The sequence below is a fragment of the Sciurus carolinensis genome (genome assembly GCF_902686445.1).
Source record: "Sciurus carolinensis chromosome 14 unlocalized genomic scaffold, mSciCar1.2 scaffold_101_arrow_ctg1, whole genome shotgun sequence".
Taxonomy (NCBI): domain Eukaryota; kingdom Metazoa; phylum Chordata; class Mammalia; order Rodentia; family Sciuridae; genus Sciurus; species Sciurus carolinensis.
In genome coordinates this window covers 770,303-791,305 of record NW_025920105.1, presented here as the reverse complement: position 1 = coordinate 791,305, position 21,003 = coordinate 770,303, and the positions used below count along the sequence as shown (strand labels likewise).

At 40.5% G+C, this 21,003-nt stretch overlaps 1 pseudogene; it reads right to left on the bottom strand.

Annotated features, from left to right (window-relative positions):
• LOC124973200 (striatin-3-like) overlaps positions 1-16,362 on the bottom strand; it is a 109,863-nt pseudogene extending 93,501 nt beyond the window's left edge.
• Positions 16,363-21,003: the final 4,641 nt, after the last annotated feature.

Here is a 21,003-nt window from a genome sequence, read left to right as displayed (position 1 = left end):
TGGAATGAGTACTTCTTTGCAGGTCTTATAAAACTCAGCTGAGAATCCATGTGGTTCTGGACTTTTCTTTGTTGGTAGTCTTTTTATGGATTTCTCTATTTCATTGCTTGAAATTGATCTGTTTAAACCATGTATGTCTTCCAGATTCACTTTGGTTAGATCATGTGTCTCCAGAAACCTATAGATGTCTTAGATTTTCTATTTTTTTGGAGTATAGATTTTCAAAATACCTTCTAATTATGATTTAAATTTCAATAGTTTCTGTGTGACATTTCCTTTTTCATCATGAATTTTAGAAATTTGAATTTTCTCTCTCCTCTTCATTAGTGTTGATAAGGGTTTATCTATTTTGTATACTTTCTCAAAGGACCACCTTTTTATTTTGTCAATTTTTTGAATCATTTCTTTTGTCTCAATTTCCCTGATTTCTGCTCTGATTTTAGAAATTTCCTGTGTTCTACTACTTTGCTTGTTGATCTGCTGTTTTTCTTGGGCTTTGGGGTGTAATGTTAGATCATGTTTTGTTGTCTTTTTCTTCTTTTATTGAATGCACTCCATGCAATGAATTTCCTCTTAGTATTGTTTTTATAGCATCCCACCAATGTTGCTATGTTGTATTGTTTTCCTCTTTTACCTCTAAGAAATTTTTTTCTCCTCCCTGATGTCTTATGATATCTATGCATCATGCAACATTCTATTACTTAGTCTTCGGGTATTGGAGTAGTTTCTGGTTTTTATTTTATCACTGATTTCAAATTTCAATCCATCATGATCTGATAGAATACAAGGTAGTATCTTTTTTTTGTATTTGCTAAGAGTAGTTTTGTAGCATGACATATAGACTATTTTAGAGAAGGGTCCATGTGCTTCTGAGGAGAAAGTTCACTAACACTTTGATGAATGGAATAGTCTACATTTGTCTGTTATGTCTAAATTAGTGATTTACTATAGTGTTCTATTGTTTCTTTGTTCAATTTTGTTTGGAAGATTTGTCCAATGGCGATAGAAGTGTATTATAATCACCTAGTATTATTGTGTTGTGGTCTATTTGATTTTTTGAATTGAAATTGAAGAATTTGTTTGATGTATATGGATGTGCCATTGTTTGGGGCATAAATCTTTATTTTCATTAAGTCTTGCTGATTTATGCTTCCCTTAAACAGTATGATATTTCCTTCTTTATCCCTTCTGACTAACTTTGGCTTGAAGTCCGCTTTATCTGATATGATGATGGAAACCCTTTCATTTTTACTAAGTTCTTGTGCCTGGTATGTGTTTTCCCATCCTTTCACCTTTAGTCTGTGTGTATATTTTTCTATGAGATGAGACTCTTGAAGGCAGAATATTGTTGAGACATTAATTTTAATCCAATCTGCCATTTTTTGTCTTTTGTTTGATGACTATAGGCCATTAACTTTCAGGGTTTTTATTGAGATATGAATTGTATTCTCGGATATTTGGTCCTATTTTTGGTTTTAACTTGACTTGGTTTCTCCATTAATTGGTTTTTACTTTAGAGTAGTTACTCCCTTTGATGACTTTCATTGTTGTTTTTCAATTCCTCCTCATGAAATACTTTGCTGAGAATGTTCTTTAGTGCAGGTTTTCTATTTGTAAAACCTTTAACTTTTGTTCATCATGAAAAGATTTTATGTTATCGTCAAATCTGAAGTTTAGTTTTGCTGGGTTTAAGATTCTTGGTGGACTTCCATTTTCTTTCCAAACTTGAAATATGTTGTTCCAAGTCTTTGAAGCTTTTATGGTCTGGGCTGAGAAATCTGCTGATATTGGTACTGGATTTCCCCTATATATAATCTGCTGCTTTTTTTCTTGCAGCTTTTAAAATTTTATCTTTATTTTGTATATTAGGCAGTTTTATTATAATATGAATTAGTTGATCTATTGTAATGTTGTACATTTGTTGCTCAGTAAACATGGGCAACTTTCTGATATTATTTCATTGAATATATTATTTATTCATTTGGTTTGTAACTCTGTGCCTTCTTCAATCCTCAAAATTCTTAAATTTGATATTTTCATGATGTCCCATTTTTCTTGGTAGGTCTGCTTGTGATTTCTGACCATCCTTTCTGTTTGGTCAACTTTGTTTTCAAGATTAAATAATTTATCTTCATTGTCTGAGATTCTGTCTTCCAAGTAATAATCAGGTAAAGTGACTCAATTTTCTCCATTCACTCATTCTGTGTTTTTGGGTTGTCTCCCATGATAAATCTAGACAATAGATATAAAAGGAAATATATAACCAAATGTCCATATATGTCCAAGGTTTTATCAGTCACAATTGATCACTAAAACACATTTCTCTTATTTTGTGATATCTATGTACATATGCCCATTCTTTTAAATTCATTTCACATTAGTCAAAATATTATATGTATATTTTTTATAGTATGAATTTAAGTAAATGCACATTAGCACAGAAAAATAACTTTAAAATTTGCTTTAGGCTTGGCATGCTGCTACATACCAGTAATTTCAATGGCTTGGGAGACTGAGGCAGGATTATTGGAAGTTCAAAATCATCCTCAGTAACTTAGTAAGATCCTGAAAAATTTAGTAAGAACCTTCCTCATAATAATAAAAGGGGCTGGGATGTGGTTCAGTGTTTAAGCCCCCAAATGCACTCATCCTTTGCACACATGAGAGAACATTGTCTCAACCTGACATGACCTCCCTCAACAGCCCATCAGGACACATTCAGATCAGAATCCAGGGTCTATCCTCTCTTGTTGACCATCCAGGCATGCCCCATGAAACCATGCACTGTTTCATCTGCACAGACACCCCAGCAGTGCTGGTTGCTCTGGCCTAGCTCCAGACAACACTCATTTGTTCCATGGAGCACTTACATCTTCAAAAAATTATCTGTTGCTAGCATTTCCAAATGACAGGTTTGGGACTGAATTGCAGCTCAGTGATAGAACAAGTGATTAACATGTGTGTGGCTCTGGATTCCATCCTCAGTACCTAAAAGAATAAAAATTAAAATAGCAAGGTGCACTGGCACATGCCTCTAATCCAAAGGACTCAGGAGGCTGAGGCAGTAGGATTGCAACTTTGAAGTCACTCATTTTAAAAATACTCTCATTAAAATGTACTTTGATATCAAAAATTTAATGACACCATTGAGGTGATTCTGTGTCACATGATAGTTTTCATCACAAAAGAAATATGTCAAGTTTGCAACTACTTCTCTTTCACCTGAATTTGTGAAATTGTTCTATTTAAAAATTCCATAGTGATGGGTTTGTGGCTTAGTTGTAGAAAGCTTACCTAGCATGTGTGAGGCACTGGGTTTGATTTTCAGCACCACATATAAAATATAAAATAAAGATCCATCAACTACTAAAACAAAAAGTAAAATTGTCATACACATATGATCTCATTGTAATCAAATTATTTTTTTCTGCCCCCCTCCCTTTTCCATTCCTCCCATATATGTGACTTGAAAGGCATCTGTAGTGAGGTCACCTTTAATCTGGTGTCTGGGGCACCTAATTTTGCTGTGGTTCCCATCCCCTGACCAGTTTTCCAGTATTCTGCTGTATACATTGTATTCTTCTCAAGAGTTTTGGCTCTTTTAGAATACAATACAATTTGTTTTCCAAAATATTAACACTGTTTTAGAAGGGATTTGAGTATAGAAAGACATGATGAAGAAAGCACCTGGCATAGTGTGACTGAGTTATTCTGAGATGCCCCCAGTTTCTCTGTAGGGACTTACATATTTTTTTTTACCTAGAATATCCTTTCTTTTGCCATTTAGAAAACCTCTATTCATCCTTCAATTCTTAGTTGAATGGGAAGAATCTCCCAATACTTACACCCAGCCCATCAGATTATTTCTCTGGAAATTTAGAACCTGAACAGTGATAAAAAGGACAGCAGAAACACTCACAGTTTTGTCATAAAGAAGTATCACCTATGGAGATTGATGCAGGTGTTTGGGACTATGAGATCACCTGGCAAAGTCAAACACCTCCTTTCTTGAACAGTACCCTCAGTTTCCTGTGATCCCTCTGGTGTCCTCTAACATATTGTTTTTATTTAAAGCAACCACATGTGTTTCTGCAACTTGTAGCATATATCCACAACTGCTTTCCTGTCTCCTCTGAATTGAGTCAGTCTGACAGAATAAACAGTAGTTACACAGAGGTTGTTTTAGAGTATCTCCTTCTGAGACCCAACCTTGAGAAAGAAGGTCATGGTCAGACACACATCCTGCCTCATTCTGAGAAGCCCTGGACTAGATGGTTAGGACAATACAGATGATTCTTTTTTGCCAAGTAGCCATGCCTATCCTGTGCTGGAAGGCCAAGAAAGATGCTGAATGCCACAGGTCTACAGAAAAGAAAACAGCAGGTCCTGTTTTAACATACATGTTAGAGTAGCAAATACTGGCTAGACTACTCCACAAACAGGGAAGGACCTTGTTATGTGCTCACCTGTACTTCTCTGTTTCCATACTCTACCTGGCACACTGATAGCACTCAAATTGTACTCACCTTTATGCTAATGAAGTATTACCATCAGCTGTACTGTTTAAATGGTGAGACTGACGCAGGTGAGCAAAGTGGTTCAAGGTCATTCATTGGTGATATGGCATGCTGATGAGAGCAGATCTCATGTTAATTTGTCCCATAACCAAATCAGTGTATGAAACTGATGGGCAACTCTGCAAGCCCCCTTTCATTCCATTCATATGGAGTTCCACAGGAGATTTTAAGCCACTAGTTAGGGAAGCAATGGCAGGTGTTCAAGTGAGATTGACTGAAGAGCCTTGTGGAAAAAGAAGAGCAGAGCCATTTGGGATGCTATTACATGTGGGTGAAAGTGGGTCAAACCAGACCTCAGAAGTTTCCAGGGCTAGAAGGAAAACATGAGACTCCAGTATGTTAAATAGGTCAGAAAAGGAGGAACCAAGTGGCCAGAATGCAGTGAAGAAAGGGTATGAAGTGGGTATGGTTCTGCAAATCAGAGCCAAGTGGGGCCCAACTTTTGGGTGTAGCCTATGTGATAAAATGGAGTGGAGCTGAAGTGATGGGCAGATATGATCCTGTGAAGTCATATGGTGCTCAGAAAATGGTTGGATCCAGCAGGGTGGAGCTCATTGGAGCCATAAATCCCAGTCCCTAACCTCAAGGAAAAAAATGGTGAGCAACTGATTGAGGGACGGTCAGGTGAGCTCATTATGGAAATAAGGAGTACATGAGGTAAGTAGACAGTGTGGTGGGTGCATTTACAGTAGACAAAGGATGCCCAGGGAGTCCAGAGAGGAACATAAGCTTTGAAAATCATTTTGAACCTTGCTCTAGACCAAACTACAAAGCAGGGCCCTTGGTCTTGCTTTATATGTGAGCTCAGAGTCTTTTCTGTTGGAGCCTGTTTCTCACATTTACAATTAGGGACTGGAGTGAGGAAGAAGATGTCATGGTGAAGCCTTCCTTAGTTCTTTCCTCTCTCTGGTTGCTGTCAACTTTCCATGTATTCAGGTGACTTGGGATCCATGGGATTCCTGGGAAGGGCCTTGGTGAATATTTGCACAGAGATTTTGCTTTCTGGAAGCAACCATTGTTGGAGGTGTGTTCACAGAGGCTTCTCCTAGTATTTGCTGTGTAGATGGTGTAACCTGGAGGTCCAAAGATGGTAAGCATGTTGTGTGGCTGTCACTGAAGACTAGGTCAGATGTCACAGCCCACCTCACTCACACGTGACAAAGGGGCTTCCCGGTGCCTGGGCAGTGAGATAAGCATAGATGGGGAAGGTGACCATGACATTTGCCAGGATCAACCTTGGGGGTCTCACTGTGCCTGTAAAGCAGTACCAGGAGCAACACACATCTCTGAGGCTGGTGTATGGCCAAGTCCCCATTCTGTAATTCTCTAAAAGACAGTTTGGAATGGGTAGGTAGGGGATCTGCATTATGACTCTTAACATTTAGTTTTCCATATGGAAACATATCACTTCATATTTTAAAATAAAACTCTTATAGATGGGACTCTTTTCTAGAAATGGGGGACAAATATGAACAAAAATGCCAGTAATTTCTGCTTCAATCCTTATGAGGACTGCTGTTCCACTGGTGTGACACAAGAATTAAGACACTGAAAGGCATGGAGAATTGATGAAGCCCCAGTTATTAGTGAGCTCTTGTGTTTCCTCAAATTTTTAAGTTTGAACATTAGAGAAGCTTACCAAGGCAAGTGTAGAAAGCAAAGTTTATTTAAATAATAGTAACTTAGACTCCTCCTGAGAGGGAGAAGTGGGCCATAGTTCATGTCCTGGTATCCGCAGAAGTGAAAACATCTTGCTGTTTTTATGTTTTGGTTTTCTGTGTTCTCCAGCTCTCTTACCCTTTATCACTTTCCTTCCTCTGTAGATTGAGAAAATGCAGGTGTGATGTTCAAAAGCTGACAAGCAGATGGGCTTGAAAGGCCAAGGTGGAGTAACCCAGACAATAGCTTTCCCAGAGGCATTAATTAGTTAATTTTTACAATTCCCTGCAATAAGGAACAATTCTTAGGACAGGTTATCTTAGCAACAGGTTGAGAAGGGGTAGGTTATCTTGGTAAGGGTGGGGGAAGGTCTCTGGAGGCATTGACAATTCATTAACTCCAAGAGTGATTTCAACATCCCAGATCCAAACTGACATCCACTTTCCTTATAGAACCTCATTACCCATCTGCACTGACTGCCTATATTGAATGCTTGCATCAGTGACCCTTTTAGGCATCTGACCTCATGTTACCATCCAAGGCAAGGTTTAACCTGCTCAGCTATTCTAAAACCCCTCATCATGTCACATCTCATCTCTTACTCAGCATGAGAAAATACATACTCCAGAGAATCCTTACAAATGTGAAGAATGTTGGAAAGCATTTATTCAAATTTCACAACTTTCTTAACACCAGAAGGTTCATAGTGATGAGAGATCAAATGAATGTAAGAAATGTGGCAAAGACTTTAAGTACAGCACAGCCCTTATTTAACACCAGAGGATTCATAGTAATGAGAGGTCTTAAGAATTTAAGAAAAGTGACAAGGGCTTTAAAGATTCTTCAATTCTTACTCTACATCAGAAGGTTCATATTGAAGAGAGACCATAAAAATATTAGGAATATGGAAGAGATTTTAAATGTATCTCAGTTCTTACTCAACACCTGAAGATTCATACTGGAGTGAAGACCTACATTTGTAAATATTATGGGAAAGCATTTATTCAAATTTTACCCCTTACTCAACACCAGAGATCGCATAGTGATGACAGGCCATATGAATGTAAGAAATGTGGAAAAGGGGCAGTCATGGAGTGAGCTGGCAGGAGAGTCAGGCCACCTGCATCATGGAGGGAGCAGGCGGGCACCCAACACACTTGTCTTGCAGAGCTAGGCTGTGGGCAGCCAACCCACCCAAACACCAGGCCAAAGACAGACGCCATCACTGAGGGACCCCATTCAGGTACAACCATTTTCCTCCTTAAGTAAAGACAAGATAAATATTTCCCTCAGGACATACCCCTAAAAAGTGGGTATTGACATGCAAAAAATGTTCCTTGCAGGATTCTTTTGAACAGGAGAATTAAGTATTCCTTAGACATTTTTTCATTTTGTCTAGAGTTGATTCTCTGCTTAGACTTTCAAAGAGTAAAACCTGTAGATGATCAAGTCATCTACCTTAGAGGAGCTGTTCCTGTGCTGACGATATACCCCTTCTCATAGAGTGCTTGCCTAGCACGCACAAGGCCCAGGTTCAAATCCCCAGCACTGTGGGATAGTGGATAACAAAAAAACAAAACCACTTCTAAGGATGCCAACCAACCTTCCATCCTCTCAACTTTTCATTTTATTTTCTCTTATCTTCATCAACTTAATCAACACTGTAAAAACACACCAGTTTCACAGGCAAACAATTTACACTGACACCTTTAAGCAGGGACCAGGGCTCCAAGGGAGCAGTGCTTCCACAGTCACCTGTATTTATTAAACTAAGTGTTACATGACATCACTCAACTCTCATTTGTTCATAGGTTGTGTGTCTCTCATGAGTATGCTTTAGTGGATATTTCTTCAGCAACTTCTTTAACTATGCAATGGGCCCCAGGTTGCAGTGAAAGGAAATTCAAAATGACAACCACACTGGTCCCTGGCATCCTCCAGGCTTCTTGGACACACTCCCGTACTCACTGCCACTGAAGGGGAGTTCCACACTTGAGTACTTTCCATGAGAACATAAATGTTGACTGGAAAACCAAGAGGTGAAGACAAAGGGCAGCCACTGTTGGCCCTGAAGTTTCTCAGTCAGTTTTGCTTTGCACAGGCTTGCATGTGACTTCATGAATACTGGTGGATTTAGGCTTGAATCCATGTTAGCTTCTAATGATAGAATTCAGGAGGAACAGGGGGGATTTACAATCAAATTTCCCAGTATCTTTGGAGCTCTATTGTCAAGAGAAATGGAGCCCTTTTATAGACTCTTGTTAATATTGATGGACATCCTCAAGAGATGCAGTGTAAAATTGAGTGAAGCATACAGGCCACTCAGGTTGTGAGTTGTTCTCATGTTTACCACAGAAGAGAATTAATGAATTGTGCTTTGTAGGATAAGGAATTACACAAGAACCCCTTTTGCTAGAACTCATGGTGGAACAATTAAATCAGAGACATTAGGCCTGTGGTATGTTGGGGCTGGGTAGAAAAATGTCAAGAAAGAAAAAGGATTTGACAGTTTGCAAATGCTTCAAGTACACTTTTCCTGTTCAATAAGTCCTATTACACAGTTGGATATTCTAGAACCATTTCTCTTTTGATATTCAGGTTTTGCCCATGTTGGGTCTTCACATTTGCATTTTAGTAGAGTTTTTAGGGTTTAAATTTCTGATATTGTGGTGCACTCTTGATTTGGAGTGCAAGAGTTTAGTGCTGCATATCCCAAATTCAACTTGGTTATATTGTAGGTCGTGGGTGTAGGTTCTGTGATGTAAGGAAAGCCTTTGCTCATGGTTCTTGTGCCAGAAAAATAGGAATCAGCTTATGGATAATCACTTGTTGCTTGCAAACAACCAGAAAGAGTCAGAAATTTGCAAGGGCATTGATGTATTTACAAGGGGAATTGGGGTCACTAATAATGGTTGCTTACAGAATGAACTGGCAATTACTTCTTCCTATATTTGTAGAGTATGATGAGGTTGAAGATATGTTGTGGAATTTGTGGGTTTACCATGAATGATGACAAGTTTCAAAGTGTCTCTTCACCAAAGTTGGTTTACAGCACCAACATCATTCTGCTTTTTATAACCCCCAAATATTCATACTCTCCCATTTTGAATACTCAGCACTCCACTTTCTGCACTGTGTATGTTCATATCTGGTGTTATGGACTGTGAAACTGTGCTCATCATGTCATCACCAGCCTCTTATTTCATTCATTGGCTTGTAGTCTGCATCTCCCTGGGGCTAGTTAGAGGGCTCTTGGCAATATCCCACAGGGCCTTTTGAGAGACAAGCATTAGTGTTCAAGAGGGCAAATCCTTGTGTGAACACAGAGAGACCAGACATTTCTGCATCTCAAGGTGAGTTGAGGTGCCCCTGGAAAAATCCCAGCAGGTCAATTTATGAATGCAACCTAGTTGTAAGTCAGCAGTCAAGGAGGTGGAGCCTGGCAGGTGGAGTGAACATAGAACATCTCTCCTTGCCTGTCAGGTCTATCCTGTCCTCCATCCAACATGCTGGGTGAATGAATCCCTCCTCTCTTCATGAGCCATCAGAGGAGACACACACCTTTACTTAGAAGAACCAATTCCCAGGTTCCAGCTGTCTCCTTTCCCAACTGTGTATGAAAGGAGGGGAAACCTGCCAGATGGGGTGTGATGTGTCCCAATTCAATAATCAACTAAGAAAAAAACTGCACTGCACTTCATGCTACCCTGCCCTGAACTCTCACCAGCCATCATTTGGTGTGGTTGCTAGGACTCTAGGCTAGGTTCCTGAGTAGGAAAATCCAGGTGTGCCCAATCCTGGAGGAGCATATTTTGAGGGCAATGTTGCTGGGGCCAGTGCTAAGCTTGGTAACCCATGTGGTTGAAAGCACACCTTTGTCCCAGCCTGATCCCCTGGAACTTGTGGGGGCTAATTGCCTGCAGCATGAGCTAGGGGACTGGTATGGCCCAAGGAGCACAATGTCACCTAGTGGGCCTGGGTGAAATTGTGAGTTGTCAGACTTCAGTGGGATCCCTTGTTCTGCCTGGACCTGGAGCGATATATCACCCACGGGTCTCCACCCCACATACAGCCTGGTTCCTCATCACCTGGGCAATGATGTTAGAATCATTTCTTGAGAATCACAGGTTCCTGGCACCCAATTCCTTCATCTTTCCTCTTACCATCACAACTGAGACAGCACTTGCCTTGACTCTTGGTTTGAAGCAGACAGGAGCAGAAGTTTCTCTGGTTACTAAGGGAACTGTGACACCACCTTGCTGTCATGCCCATCCTCTGTGACTTCAGGCGGTATCTGCAGTGCTGTCGCCATACTAAGGGATCCACTCCTCAAACTCCATGTTTTCCATGGGTCAAAAAAACTCTCTGGGAAGGGAAACCAAGTGCCTTCTTCTACTGGAGTCTGAAAGCCATGTGCCCTTCACAAGCGACCTGCCTGATGCCTGCTCCTTCCCCTTTGCTTTCAGGATCTCTCCCATCTTTTGCTCTCATGTCACAGGAGAACTGGTAATCAAGTGAGATGTTTTTCTCAGTGTAACTAAATGCAACTGAATGAGTGAAAGATCAGGGATATGACTTTCAGCCACTAATTTCTCTGTAATGAATCTTGAGAGTAACAACTGCCAACATAGCAAGCAGAAGATTGAAATTGGATAAGGAATGTATTATTTTTTGCTACCATGTTTCTGTCCTGGGACCCCAGACCCTGTGAGCCCTTACCACTTTCCTTTTCCTGTTTATATTCACCAACAGCACCTGGCTAAGTTGCTGAGGCATTCCCTCATTGAGGGTAAAAAGGCCTTCCCCCGAAGGAACACCTTCCTCTGCCTCAATCTTGCCTGAGATATTGGGCAAGATCCAGCACGTGATCTGGCTTGTGCATTTTGCACAGTTCTCTGTTGGTTAGAATTTTTCAAAGGAAAATGCCAAAAGGAAAAATAAGAAAAAAAGCATCTAGGAAGGTGTGATTAGATTGTGAATGTAATGGTTAGGGATGCATGTGTGAATGATCCCCCAAATCTCCATTTTTACTCACAACTTGAGCATATTTTAATTGCCACAGAGTCCTGCCTCTGCTTGTGCTCCTGGCATCCTTGGATCACGGATATAATTTTTTGCTCAGGGATCAATTACATCCATTTTACTCCTCAAGTAAAGACTGGATAAATCTCACCCTCTGGTCAGGCCCCTAGACTGTGGGTATTGACATGCAAAAATGTTCCTTGAAGGATTTTTGTGAACAGGAGAATAAGGAATTCCTTAGACATTGTTTAGCTTTGTCTAGCATTGCTTCTCTTCATAGAATTTAACAGAGTAAGAAGCATAGTTGATCATGTCATGTACCTTAGAGAAGCTGTTCCTGTGCTGACAATATAGCCCATATCTTAGTGTGCTTGCCCAGCATGGACAAGGCCTGGGATAGAATACCCAGCACTTGGGATCACTAAAAAAAAAAAAAAAGGAAAACCACTTCTGAGCATACCAACCTACCATTCTCTCAACTTTTTATTTTCTTTTCTCCTCTCTTTATTAATTGAATCAACTCTGTAAAAAGGACCAGTTTCACAGGAAACAAATTTCCACTGACACATTTCAGCAGGGAGATGCACTACAAGGGAGCAGTGCTTCCTCACTCACCTGCATTTCTTAAGAATGCATGTTCCATCACATCACTCAGCTTTCATTAGTTCATAGCTTACATGTCTCTCATGAGTATGTTTATGCAGATATTTATTCAGCATCTTCTTCAACTATGCAATGTGCACCAGGTTTCAGTGAAAGGAAATTCAAAATGACAACTGCCCTGGTCCCTGGCACTCTCCAGGATTTTTGGACTAACTGCATTACTCTCTGCCAAAGAAGGGGACTTCCACACCTGAGCACTTTCCATGTGAACATCAAAGTTACCTGGAAAACTAAGAGGTGAAGACAGAGGATAGCCACTGTAGGCTATGGAGTTTCTCAGTCAATTTTGCTTTGCAATGACTTGCATGTGACTTGATAAATAATGGTAGGATTTGGAGCTGAATCCATGTTAGCATCTAATGATAGAATTCAGGATGGACAGGGGTGATTTACAACTTGCTCTCCCTGTATGATTGTAGCTCCAGTGTCAAGAGGAATGAATCCCTTTAATAGACTCATGTTGATATTGATGGATGTCCTCAAGAGATGCAGTGCAGAATTGGGTGAAGCATAACAAAACCTTGGTACAATGTTGTTCTCATGTGTATCACACACCAGGGAATTAATGGATTGTGCTTTGTAGGGTAAGCAATGACACATGAACCCCATTTTTTTTTTTTTTTTTTTTTTTGCAAAAAATCACACCGGAAGAAGAAAATCACAGACATTAGGCATGTGTCATGCTGGTGTTGGATAGGAGCAAGTCAAGGAAGCAAATGAATTTGACAATTTTCAAATGCTTGAAGTACACTATTTCTACTTAGTAATTCCTATAAACCAGTTGGATATTCTAGAACAACTTCTCTTTTGATATTAAGGTTTGGTTCATGTTGATTGTTCACTTTTGCATTTTAATAGAGTTTTGGGGGTTTAAATTTCTTGTATTGTGATGCACTCTTCATTTGGGGAACCACGGTTTAGTGCTGTATATCCTAAATTCAACTCATTTAAATTGTAGGTCATGGATTAGGTGCTGTGATGTAAAAAAAGCCTTTGGTCATGGTTCTTGTGCCAGAAAAAATAGGAATCAGCATATGTATAATCAGTGGTCCCTTGCAAGCACAGAAAAGAGCCTGGAATTTGCAAGAGCATTGATGTCCTTATGAGGGGAATTAGGGTCATTAATGATGGTTGTTTACAGAATGAACTGGCAACTAGTACTTCTTGTATTTGTAGAGTATGATGAGGCTGAAGATATGCTGTGGAAATTGTAGGATGACCATGAATAATGGCTATTATCAGAGTGTCTCATCCCTGAAGTTGGTTTTCATCACCAACAACATTCTGCTTTTAGTGCCCCCCAAATGTTCTTACTCCCATTTTGAATACTCAGCTTGGAAGCTTTGTACCATTCCACTTTCTTCACAGAGTATGTTCAAATTTGGTGTCATGCACTGTGAAACTGCTCATCATGTCTTTACCAGGCTTTTATTTCATTCACTAGCTTGTAGTCTGCACCCTCCTAGGGCTGGTTAGAGGACTCTTGGCAATATCCCACAGGACCTTTTGGGAGACAGGCATTAGTGTGGTCAAGAGGATGAACACTTGTGTGAACCCAGAGAGGCCAGACATTTTTGCATCTGAAGGTGAGTTGAAGTGCCCCTTGAAGTATCCCAGGAGGTAAATTTCTGAGTGCAACCTAGTTGTAAGGCAGCAGTCAAGGAGGTGGGGACTGGCAGGTGGAGTGAGAACAGAATATCTCTCCTTGCATGTCAGGTCCATCCTGTCCTCAGTCCAACATGCTGTGAGTTAATGACTCCCTCCTCTCATCATAAGACACCAGAGGAGACACTCACATTCACTTAGAAGACTCACTTACCAGGTTCCAGCTGTCTCCTTTCCAGGCTGTGCAGGAAAATAGGGGCAACCTGCCAGATAGGGTGTGATGTGTCCCAATTCAATAATCAACTAAGACACTGCACTGCACTGCATGCTCCCCTGACCTGAGCTCTAACCAATCACCATTCCTTGTGACTGATAGTGCTCAAGGCTAGATTACTGACTAGGAAAATCTGGGTGTGCCCAATCCTGGAGGAGTGGTTTCAGATGGCAATGCTGGTGGAGCTGATGCTAATCTTGGTGACCCACGTGCACTCAAGCACATCTCCATCACAGTCTGGTCCACTGGACCTTCTGGGGGCTAATTGCATGCAGCATGAGCTAGGAGAGCACGCTGTCAGGATGACTGGTGTGGCCAAAGGAGCATAGCGTCACCTAGCAGGCCTGGGTGGAAGTGAGATCTGTTTGGCTTCAGTGGGATCTCTTGTTCTGCCTGGACCTGGAGCGATATATCACCCACAGATCTCCAACTCACATACAGCCTGGTTTCTCATCACCTGGGTGATGAGGTTAAAATCATTTCTTGAGAATCACAGGCCCATGGTTCCCGATCCATTTGTCCATCCTCTTACTGTCACAGCTTAGATGGTGCTTCACTTGAATCTTGGTCTGAAGTAGCCAGGGTCAGAAGCATCTCTCTTTGCCTTGGGAACCATTACACCACCCTGCTGTCATGCCCCTCCTCTGTGACCTCAGGCGGTATCTGCAATGCAGGCACCATGTCATGGGAGTCACTCCTCAAACTCCATGTTGCCCAAGTCTCAAAAAAACCCTCTGGGAAGAGAAACCAAGTTCCATTTCCTACTGGTTCCTGGAAACTCTGCGCCCTTCACAACTGACCTGCCAGATGCCTGCTTCTTCCCCTTTGTTTACAGGAGCTCTCCCATCTTTTGCTCTCATGTCACAGAAGACCTGGTAACCAAGTGAATTGTGTTTCTCAGAGGAATTGAATGCTATTGAATGAGTGAAAGATCAGGGATATGACTTTCAGCTACTTATCTTACTGTAATGAATCTTGAGAGTAATAACTGCCAACAAAATGAGTGGATGTTTGAAATTGGATGAGGAATGTTTTCTTTTTGCCACCACGTTTAGGTCCTAGGATCCCAGACCCCATGAGCCATCACCATTTGTCTTTGCCTGTTTATATCTCCCAACAGCATCTGGCAAATGCTGAGGCATTCCCTTATTGAGGGAAAAATGCCTTGCCCAGGAGGAACACCTTCCTCTGCCTCAACCTTGCCTGAGATAATGAGCAAGATCCAGCACTTGAACTGGCTTTTGTATTTTTCACAGCTCTCTGCTGGTTAGAATTTTTCAAAGGAAAATGCCAAAAGGAAAAATAAGAAAAAAAGCATCTAGGAAGGTGTGATTAGATTGTGAATGTAATGGTTAGGGATGCATGTGTGAATGATCTCCAAAACTTCCATTCATACTCAAAACCTGAGCATATTCTAATTGCCACAGAGTCCTGCCTTTTCTCATGCTGTTGGCATCCTTGGATGACTTGTTACCCCACATGCAATTTTCCTCAGTGCTTGACAATGATTCTGCTGAGTAATAGAGGTGTTTGCAAAGTCTCATCTCCTTGGGAATTTGGTTTTCATACTTTCCTTCCTCACCTGCTTAATATGTGTAGGTTTACTCCTAATATTTTATGTTTTTCCTGAAAACAGGGGTCTTAACTGAACCAGAATTAAAACATAAAACCAGACTTATAATGGAACAATGACTTCAGATTTTTCACTTGTAATGAAACTGTGAGTAAGCAAAAATGCTATGAGAAAATACAAAAACAGATTCTAGCTGCCAGTCCCCTGTTGACTACTCTCAGAAGACCTGAAGCACATAGGAAAATAACTACAACCCCATCAGGAATGATTAACAGGAACCAAAGAAATAAATAACAAAGAGTTCCTATAGTAAAAACACCTTATGGCAATGCTCATTTAATTAATGAAAAGCCATGACATTCTCCTAGAGGGTTGCCTCTTAAGGCCATGGATATAGACCCTCCTTTTTCTCTCATGGGATATTTTGATATAAATTCAGAATATGTTATAATCTGCTTTGAAGGTAAATATACAAGAGTGCAAGATATTCCATTTTTTAAAAGATTAGGATTTACTAAATGCTGTAAATACTATTGGCCACTGATCCCCCAGAGAGAAGTTCCTCAACATTAAATTCACACAGTGTAAGATGATATCATGTTATTATTAGCTTCAACTGTCTAGCACTTATTTACCACAGCAATAGCCACAGGACTGACACTTACTCAACCATGCTGAAATTGCTTTAAAGTTTATGATTAGTTAAGCAACATTAATATATCTTATTGTTTAGTTATAAGTTATCACAAGTAAGCAAGTACTAAGAATAATTAGAATACATCATTGCCTAGTCTAGTAATAATTATAAAAGATATTTTTTCCCCTTGTGATCTTTTCTTGATCTGGAAAAACATGTGTAAATGTCAACCTTTTAATGTATAAAAAGCTGGCTGGAACAATAAAATTTAGAACTTAGCATTCATTCCTTGAGTCTGCATTGCTTTGTTCTCCACCATGCTGATGCCTACTCCCTCACCTGAGACCACCATGACCCTTGCTAGGGCTGAGTCCAAGCAGCTTGGCACCCAACATGGTGCAGGTAAGAGATTAAAAGAGATTTTCAGAGTAAGGCTAGGATTCTGCCTAGGATTCTGCAGTCCCCTCAGTAGAAAGACTGAGTAAGGAAAGGAAAGAAATCACAGAACTTTGAGAAGTTAGTAGGACCCACAGTAGAAAAAAGGCTGTGTAAAAAAACATGGGTCATACAGAAAGTAAAGATAGAACTTTATTCATTGACATTGCTAAGCATATTCTCATTAATAGGGGAATTCCTGTAACTACTGGGCAGTTGCACAGATTTTTTCACTTCATGCAAGAATGTTCACCCTAATTCCACCAAGAAGGAAGCCTTATTCTAGCTACTTGGAAATGCCTGGGGGAGGAAATGCAGGACTATTATTTAAAGCCTGGGGCTGAACATGTGCCTTCTGATGCATTTGCTCTTTGGAATTTGTTCAGAGATACAATTGAACCCACACATAAAATTATGTATTTAGGTAAAAGGACTTTCTTCCCTGAGGAAACTCCATTACTGTCTAAACCCTCAGATTATAAAAATATAGATGAGGATTTATTATCTGACTCAGAGCATGGAGGGAATAAAAAGGAGGATAAACTCATCACTTCAGATGAAGAAGATTTAGAGGAAGCTGCTGCTCATTATCAGAACAAGAATTGGCCACCAGGGGTAGCTCCTGTAGAGGCCACAGTTCCTCCACCAAAGAGTAAAAAGAAAAAGAAAGGCAAAATGGAATGTAAGATAGGATTCATGGCTGCTGTTGCTGAGGCACATGCAGCTGGTGAAATAGGATTTGAATTTCCAGTGGTAACCTGCAGTGAGGAAGATGAGTCAGTTTAGGAAACTTTTAAAATTGTTAAGAAACTAAAAGGTGCTATGAAAGATTTTTTACCTACTTCTCCTTATGTTATCCAATTGGTAGAAAATTTTGGAGCAAATTGGATGACTCCTTTTGATTGGCGAAAGACTGCTCAATCATGCCTGTCTCCAGGGAAATATTTGCTCTGGGAAATAGAGTATAAAGAAGAAGTTATACTGACCATTCATAAACAATTTACTGGCCGAACTAGAGGTCAAATAACTATATCCATGATTATGGAAACTGAAAAGTGGGCTGATCCAAAAACTCAAAACAGCCTTTCAAATGTTGCATTAAGTGAAATTTCTAAAATTGCCATTGCTGCTTGGTGATGACTTCCTTCCATTGATATTAAAACCACTTTTCTTAACAATATTAAACAAGGTTTAATGGAGCCTTATAAGGATTTTTTGGACAAGTTATAAAAAATATTTCAAAGATTATCATAAGCCCAGAGGCAACTGATATTTTACTGAAACAGCTCACCTTTGAGAATGTCAACCCTACATGTGAGGCTTGCTGAGGCCCATAAGGAGAACTGGAACCTTATCAAATTTTATTAAAATAAATAAATGGATAGCAGTCCTGCTCATATTTAAGGCATGGAAATAGCAGCTGCCTTGCAAGGTAAGACATATTCTCAATTTTTAAAGAGAATTAACCAGGGAAATAACAATAGAGGCACTTCATCTGCAAGCAAAGGAATTGTTTCTCTTGTGGTCAAGGAGAACATTTTAGCAGAACTTGTCCTCAAGGTCCACAAGGAGGATGAAATATGACACACACTCCCAAAACAATGTGTCCTAAATGTCAGAAGGGTTTTAATTGGGCCAAAGAAATTAGATCTAAATTTCATAAAGATAGAAATCCTATTGGAGGCAACCCATCGGCTTCTCCTGAGGAGCCTTCTATAATTCCAATAGGATCTACTAGGCCTATATCAAAAACTGGGTCTTAGGGCCAGTCACAGACCCCCAAAACAACTGGGGTTATTGGAGTCCAAACAAGAAAGTTTCATAGGACAACAATCAATGACTTGGCAAGAGCAACCTCAGGAAGTTCTGGATTAGATCTGTCTTTCTCTAAACATTTATTCATTACCCCTGAATCAGAAGTGACTTTAATTCCAACTGGAGTATATGGCCCTCTGTCTAAGGGACATATGGGCTCATTATTGGCAGGAGCTCAATGTCTAAGGCAGGAATACAAGTAATTACAAGAGTATTGACTCTGATTACAATGAAGAAATAAAAATTATGATTTACCCACCTCTAAGAACAGTTCAAATTTTTCCTTATCAGCAGATTGCTCAATTATTGTTATTAACTTACTTAAGATTGTCAAGCCAGATACTTACCCAGGAATGTACCGACGGTTTTGGCTCTACTAATACTGTGCCTTGGATTCAAAAGGCTTCTGAACAAAGACCAATGAAAACAATTAATGTACAAGGAAAAGCTATTAAATGATTAGTAGATACAGGAGCTGATGTAAGTTGTATAGCAGCTCATAATTGGCCTATGTCCTGGCCCACAACTAAATATCCCTCAACCCTAGTGGGTTTGGGGTTAGCCTCAAACATGGCTAAAAGTTCAGAAATTTTACATAGGACTGATGGAGATTACAAGGGAACTTTCCAACCTTATGGAATACCAATTTTGCCCTTTACACTGTGGGGGAAAAATTTAATGGGACAACTTAATATTACCTTAACAGATGAGACTCAGTCTTTGCCTTTTTCTTAGGGGCTATTGTTCTTAAGCAGGCTGACCCAATAACATCGAAATCAGATTCTCCTGTTTGGGTTGAGCAATGGCCCCTCAAAAAAAAAAATTAAATGCAGTCATGTCTCTAGTTATGAAACAATTACAAAAGGGACATACTGAACCATCTAATAAACCATAGAATACTCCAATATTTGTTATAAAAAATCTGGTAAATGGAGATTATAATAGAACTTGAGAAGCTCTCAATGAGACTATGGAGAGTATGGGAGCTCTTCAGCCTGATCTCCCTTCTCCTGTGACTATAACTAAAGGTTCACATATTGTTGTTAAAGATTTACAGGATTTTTTTTTTACTATTTCATTAGCTCAACAGGATTGTAAAACATTTGCCTTTAGTTTACCATCACCAAATTTATAAAGACCTTATCAAAGATTTTAATGGAAAGTGTTACTACAAGGCATAAAAAATAGTCTAACTTTGTGTCAAAAGTTTGTAGGTCAGGCTCCTCTGAAGTTGGTTTTCAGCACCAACACCCTTCTGCTTTTCATGCCCCCAAATGTCCTCACTGTCCCATTTTGAATACTCAGCTTTTATGCTTTTCACCATTCCAGATTCAGCACAGTGTATGTTCAATACTGGTGTTATGCCTTGCAAAACTGTGCTCATCATGCCATCACCAGACTCTTACTTCATCCACTAGCTTGTAGTATGCATACTCCTGCCAATATCCCACAGGGCCTTATGCCAGATAGAAATTAGTCTGGTTAAGGGGACAAAGCCTTGTGTGAACACAGATTGGACAGACATTTCTGCATCTAGAGGTGAGTTGAGGTGCTCCTGGAAAACTCCCAGCAGGTAAATTTCTGAGTTCAGACTAGTTAGTTGTAAGGCAGCAGCCAAGGAGGTGGAGTCTGGCAGGTGGAGTGAGTACAGAACATCTCTCCTTGCATGTCAGGTACATCCTGTCCTCTGACCAACAGGCTGAGTGAATGATGCCCTCCTCTCCACATGAGCCATCAGAGGAGCCATTTGCCTTCACTTAGAAGATCCAATTCCCAGGTTCCAGCTGTCTCCTTTCTGGACTTTGTAGGAAAGGAGGGGCAACCTGTCAGATGGGGTTTGATGTGTCCCAATTCAATAATCGCCAAAGCCACTGCACTGCACTTCAACAACCCCTGACCTGAGCTCTCAGCAGCCATCATTCCATGTGGCTGCTAGCCCTAGATAGACTACTGACTAGGAAAATCTGGGTGTGCCTATTCCTGGAGAAGTTGGTTCAGAGGGCAATGCTGCAGCTGGTGCTAAGCTTGGTGACTCTCGTGCCCTGAAACACCCCTCCTTTCCACCTGGGCCACTCAACCATGTGGGAGCTAATTGCCTGCAGCAGGAGATAGGGAAGCAGGCTGTCAGGATGACCAGTGAGGTCAAAGAAGCACACTGCAACCTAACAGGCCCAGGCAGAAGTGAGATCTGTTGGGTTTCAGTGTACTGCCTGGTCGTGGAAAAATATATTATCCACAGTCTCTACCCTGCATACAGCCTGGTTTCTCATCACCTGGCTGACGAGTTAGAATCATTTCTTGAGAACCGCAGATCCCTGGCACCTGCTGCTTTTATATTTCCTCTTACCATCACAACTGAGTGGGTGCTTGTCTTGGAATCTTGGTCTGAAGAGGCCAGGAGCAGAAGTCTTTCTGGTTGCCTTGGGACCGTGACATCATGGTGCTGCCCTGCAGCTCCTCTGTGACCTCAGGTGGTATCTGAGTGCAGGCACCATGTAGCTGGAGCCACTCTCAAACTCCATGTTGCCCAAGGCTCAGAAAAACCCTATGTGGAGACAAACAAAGTTCATTCTTTTACTGAAGCCTGGAAAACCCTTGCCCTTCACAACCTACCTGCACAATATCTGCTTCTTCCTCTTTGGTTAGAGAAGCTCCTCCATCTTTTGCTCTTACGTCACAGACGTAACAAAGTGAGGCATTTTTCTTAGTGGAAATGAATGCAACAGAATGAGTGAAAGATCAG